This window comes from Delphinapterus leucas, chromosome 3 (assembly GCF_059928025.1).
Source record: "Delphinapterus leucas isolate spDelLeu-1000000601 "Yukka" chromosome 3, BTC_Dleu_Yukka2, whole genome shotgun sequence".
NCBI classification, from domain to species: Eukaryota; Metazoa; Chordata; class Mammalia; order Artiodactyla; family Monodontidae; genus Delphinapterus; species Delphinapterus leucas.
The window spans coordinates 57,495,316-57,501,516 of NC_143131.1; positions in this window are offsets into that span (position 1 = coordinate 57,495,316).

Here is a 6,201-nt window from a genome sequence, read left to right on the forward strand (position 1 = left end):
GGTTGGAGTACTCTGCCACAAGGGCTTCAGGCAGAGGGTTTGACATGTTCAAAGGCAGGATAGATGTCGACCTGCTTGAGGAGCTGAAAGAAGACCAAGGACTCTTAGCAGATGAATGCCCCATGAGGAGAGGCACAAGTGGCTACCCCTGTGGATAGTTCTTTGGGCCCTGTTGGGTGTACACAGTTGCCTTAATCAGGTGCCAGGTGAAATTAACAGATGTTCATAGGTTAGAAATTTCTCACGAGAAAGTAGGACTGAGAATAAGGAGGGTGGTTGTCCTGACATCAACTTTTGATCTTCTTTGTCTCAGTGATGGATGAATATAATTCTCTCTTGCCTGGCTAATGTGTGTTTATGGTTTATTTCCTTTACCTTCCTAAGTGTGGGTGTGCTTTTTTCAGGGTATCTAGTCTTGAGGGTCTATCAGCAAAATTCTTTGGGCTTGAAAATAGTTTATGTAAATATTTCTAGCTGGTGTTCCCTGCACTATTGAGAAGAGGAATCAGAAGAAAGGAAGAGGTTACAAATTTAGAAGAAAGAGGAGATAATTGATGAAGCAAGGCTCTTGTCAGGGATGAGGGGATGGGATTCAGAGCCAAGAAAAAGATTAGTTTGAAGGAGGAGTGGGAAGGTGGGAGAACATGTTGTGCACAGATGCAGGTGAATTTGTAGGTGTGTTGGCAGGAAGTTGGGGTGGTTATTTATGGCTTCTGTTTTCTGAGGGAAGTAGGATATAAAGTCATCTGCTGAGGAGGAGAAGAAGCAAATTGTCCATTCAATAATTATATATACACAATATAGAAACTGATGATAGCCAGTGTGGAACCTAGAAAAATGGTACAGATGTACCGGTTTGCAGGGTAGAAATTGAGACACAGATATAGAGAACAAATGTATGGACACCAAGGGGGGCAAGCGGGGTGTGTGTGTGATGAATTGGGAGATTGGGATTGACATGTATACACTAGTATGTATAAAATGGATAACTAATAAGAACCTGCTGTATAAAAAAAATAAAACAAAATTCAAAAATTCAAAAAAAAAAAAGAAATTGATGATAGCCAGGTCTCTGCCATAAAGTGAGAGTTTCACCGTAAGACATGATACATCTAATACTAGACAGAGAGAAAAATCAATTTAGAAGGCCCAAGAGGTGAGTTATCAAGGCTTGTAGACAAAGTGGTATTTGAATATTCTTTGAAGAGTGTGTAATATTTCAAAGGGTGAAGATTGGGAAAACTTGTTGAAGGTGTGGGAAGTAGTGTGAATGAAAGTACACAGGGAAAAGAGAATGCAGTTAGAAATAACTTGAGCACTGGGTCCATGTGGTGTAAAATGATGAAGGAGACAAGTTTGGCTCAGATTGTGGGGTAAGGGGCCAAGGCTTTATTCCTGGTAGCAGAATGATATGATCAGGGCTGTGTTTTAGGAAGCTCTCTGATAGCACACTAATGGAGGGACCAGAGAGGGAGACATGGGCACAGAAAGGGCAGGTGGGAGGATATTGCAGTAGTCCAGAAAAAAAGTGATGAGGGCCTGGATGGATAAGAGCAGTAAGGATGGACAAGAGTGACAAAGAAGACATCGTTCAGGAAAAGTCTGAAGCGGTAGTTTCCCAAAACTCTTCTGTTTGTGATGGTGTTTTATTTCATCTTCTGTGGTAAAGTGGTGTGGAAGTTGGGATACCAAAGCTAGATATATCCAATTTCTAACTGTTTTAATTCAAAGTTTAGCATACTTGCATTTAAAAAGTCAGGTTTATTTAGGTATAATTTATATACAATAAAATTCATCCTTTTGAAATGTACATTCTCTATAAAGTGTTCTTTCTTTCATGAAATGATAGTGGAAATAGATGGTTGTTTTCCTAATGTTTCCATTAACAAAACAAAATTTGGGATCTCTATTTTCAGATGCCAGAATTTGGGGGGAAATTTGACTGGTCTAGAAAATCTGGAAATCTGGAAATCTGGAAGCCATTGAACTCCTGGAGACTTGTGAAATGAGGAATCTGAAAGGCTGGGAGGATGGTAGATGCCAGAGAAAGGAGACGTGGGGAGAGATGCTTGCAGCGGAGAGAGGACTGAGGTTTTGAATCTCTAAGGAGCCTGGAGCTTCTCTAGATTTGCTCTAGGTTCCAGTTCAGGTGTGGTTTCACCAGAATGGAGGTAAGGGCAGGGCAGCACTGCAGTGGAAGCAGGAAGCCTTGTTTCTAGTCATGGCTCTGCCACTCGTTACCTGTGTAGCCTTGCAGGGATTCGGACAGGCTGACATCTAAGATTCCCCTTCTAGGTGAGGTATTTGGAGACTGAATTCTACTTTATTTGATCATATCTAATATTCTATGTTTGAGCAACTGGGAAATAAAGCAAATATGCCTCAGTCCAAATTGGTTTTGACTTTACTTGAACTACAGGCTTTAACAAGAAAGATTAAACCTAAAATCACCTCAATTTAAGTTTGGATTTTAAAATAACTAATAATTTTCTTCGTATAGGTTTTGGACTTATTAGGTTTTAGAATTTTTTCAAGTTTTAGATTATTTGGTATCTTTTTGTTGCAAGTATGTATGTTTTTTAATTCTATCGTGTTTCATAACTGGTTTATTGATATATAGGAATGTTACATATCATGTATAAACATGAGATCCTGCAATGTTTCTGAACTTTCCCATTAGTTAGTTTTAAATACTTTTTATATATTCTCTTGAATTTTCTATGTAGACAATCACGTTATCTGAAAATAAAGATAGTTTTCGCTTCCTTTCTAATTCTTATCCTTTTCTTACTGTTTTATTACATTGACTGGGTCTGTCAGTGTAATGTCAATGGTATAGAGGTGACAGCAGGCATTCTTATTTATGCTTGATTTCAGTGACAGTGTTTCTTAAGTTTAACAGGAAATGTGTGTGTGTGTATTAAAAAATATATATACCCTTTCTTAGACTGAGGAATTTTACTTTTATTCCTGGTTTGATAAGTTTTTTTCTTTTTCAAAAACAAATGAGTATTGGGTTTCAAAGAATTTTTTCTGCATTTATTGAAATAATCATTTTATCTTAATCTATTAATATTTTACTTGACCTTTTAATAATCTGACTTAATCTACATCCTAGAGAAGTAGTCAGCCTCTAGCAGACTCCATGGATACATGCTCGTGGTTGAGCAATCAATCTTGGTGGAGTTCTAAGGTGGAAAGATCAGTACTGGAGTCTAAGATTCCGCCGTGTCCTACAGCCATAGCCCTTGATCCTGCCAGGTGGGCAGCTAATACTTCTCACAGCCTGAAGGCCTGGATCCCTTTCTGAGAGGCTACAATCTGATTCTTCTATACCCTGGGCAGGCAGTGGAGAACCACATACCTGCTTCTGCTCTTGTCCTCATCACAAATTTCTCCCAACAATGCTTTTCTAGACTTGCTGTTTTTGCTGCCGGTCCTTCACCTTGTCTGCTTGACATGGTGAATTTATTGATAGATTTTCTAATTTATTGACAGCTTTTCTTCTTTCAGTTTACCTCCATCTCCAGGTTTTCCTCTCCTATCACTGCTACTCCTACAACTACTCCTTTTCCTGACTCCTCACGGCAGCTCTATTGGGTTGTGTAGTAGAATCTTAAACTCATAACTGGTACCTTCCAGTCTCTTTTAAACTAATCTAGTATTTTATATCCAGGTTTTTAACATTTCAATTTTTCTATATTTTTACCTTAGGAGTAGTATGTTAACATTTGCATTAAAATACCCAACCAATAGCAACACTTTTCTTGACTTAATTCTAAGTTTTATTGGTATTGCTCATTATTGACTCTTCTTAACATTGTCTCAATTTTTGAGTTCTTTATTCCAATTCATGGGAATCTTTCTTCGAGTGCCTTTCTGGGGACTGGGTACTTGGGTATTGTGTTTCTGAATCCTCGCATACTTGAATTTGTGTTTATTTTGCTTTTTCAAAAAACAGTTTTTAGTAATTGATGTAGAAGTGTCCTGTCATGCTGTTGGTCTATCGTTTTCTGGCATTGGGGTAAGGGAAATCTTTCACTGTAATTGTCATTTTTTTTGTTGTTGGAGTGTTGTCTTTCCCTCAATATCTGAGTAGAGATTATTTCCTATACTTGTACTTCAGAAATGTCACTCAGGGTATCTTGGGGTAGGTCTGTCTCCATAATCTCGCCTGAATCTTGTTGAGCCCCTTCAACGGAAAGATTCTAGATTTTCTTTGGTTAAGTGAAAGATATTTTTCTCATTTCTTTGATTATTGTTTCTCTGCTGTATGTTTAGTTCTCTTTCTGGGATTCTTTTATATAAATATAGAATCTCTTATATCTGCTGTATGTTTAGTTCTCTTTCTGTGATTCTTTTACATAAATATAGAATCTCTTATATCTATGTTTGTGTGAACTATATCTTTTCTCCTTTTTACCTTGATCTTTTCCGTCTGAGTCCAGGGGAAAATTTTTGAGGTGGTTCTCTAATTCATAATTTGGGTCTTCGTTGCTGCACGTGGGTTTTGTCTAGCTGTGGCGAGCGGGGGCTACTCTTCGTTGCGGTGCGCAGGCTTCTCATTGCGGTGACTTCTCTTTTTGCGGAGCATGGGCTCTAGGCATGCGGGCTTCAGTAGTTGCAGCACGCGGGCTCAGTAATTGTGGCTCGTGGGCTCTAGAGTACAGGCTCAGTAGTTATGGTGCACGGACTTAGTTGCTCCACGGCATGTGGGATCTTCCCAGACCAGGGCTCGAACCTGTGTCCCCTGCATTGGCAGGCAGATTTTTAACCACTGCACCACCAGGGAAGCCCCATAATTTGGTTTTATTCCGTAACTCATCTTCTGTTCACTAGATCAGTCCCCACAAAGGAAATTTCCCCAAACTCCCTTTTTTTGCGGTTCTGATGTAAAAAGCAAATACTCCTGAAAGACGCAGACCACTGATTTACTCACGCTTATGTTAGGATGGGTTTTCCACAGCCTCTTTTTTTGGTGACAGCAGAAAGACTGAGGTATCAGGGCCCCATAGGGAGACACTGGGGCTAGCTTTATCTGCTTCACACTTTGCTAAAGCCTGGCTGGAGATCTCAAAGGCTCAGCACACACTCCAAAGGGAAAAAGAGTGCCAAGGGCTCCAAGATGGCATGTGGGAGTGGCACCTCTCATTCTTCAAATCGCATCATGATTGGGGGAGTGGTTTTCTTAACCACATGTAATACGGAAAGAACTTTTTGCTTTTATTTTGCACTTAGTAAGGGTTGGGGGAGAGGGAGGGAGAGACAGAGAGTGAGAGCGCTTGTGTGCTGTGTTGGGGAAAGGGTGAAGAAGAAGTCATTTGGAAGAGGGATCTATGGGAAGACCATAGACACCTGTCTCATGAACATTTATCTAGTTATTTGCTGTATGTTTGTTAGAAACCTTTCTTCCTGCTCTCCAATGAATTCTTCAGTAAATTCTTTGTTCTCAAAGTAACAATTGATGTGGTTTCATTGAAAAAAAAGGCTTATCAGTATTTCTTTCCTTTAGCCAATAGCTAGCATGGTAAGATAGCTATATCCATTCATTCATCCCTTTACTCATTATTCAACAAACATGTTTTAATTATAGCATAGTTGATTTACAATATTATGTTAGTTTCAGGTATACAGCATAGTGATTCAATATATTTTTTTTTTGGCGTGATTCAATATTTTATAGATTATACTCCATTTAAAGTTACTGCAAAATATTGGCTATATTTCCCTGTGCTGTACAATATATCCTTGTTGCTTATTTATTTTATACATAGTAGTTTGTATTTCTTAATCCCTACCCCTGTCTTGCCCCTCCCCGCTTTCCTCTCCCTCCTGGGAGCCCCTAGTTCTCTATATCTGTGAGTCTGTTTCAACAAACATTTTTGATGTTTTTTGTTTTTTTTTTTGCGGTACGTGGGCCTCTCACTGTTGTGGCCTCTCCCGTTGCAGAGCACAGGCTCCGGACACGCAGGCTCAGCGGCCATGGCTCACGGGCCCAGCCGCTCCACGGCATGTGGGATCTTCCCGGACCGGGGCACGAACCCGTGTCCCCTGCATCGGCAGGCAGACTCTCAACCACTGCGCCACCAGGGAAGCCCCTCAAGAGACATTTTTGAGCACCTACTCTGTGTCAGGCACTGTGATAGGCTCCAGGATAGAGCAGAGAAGAAAACAGTCAAGTTGCCACCCTCAAGGAGCTTA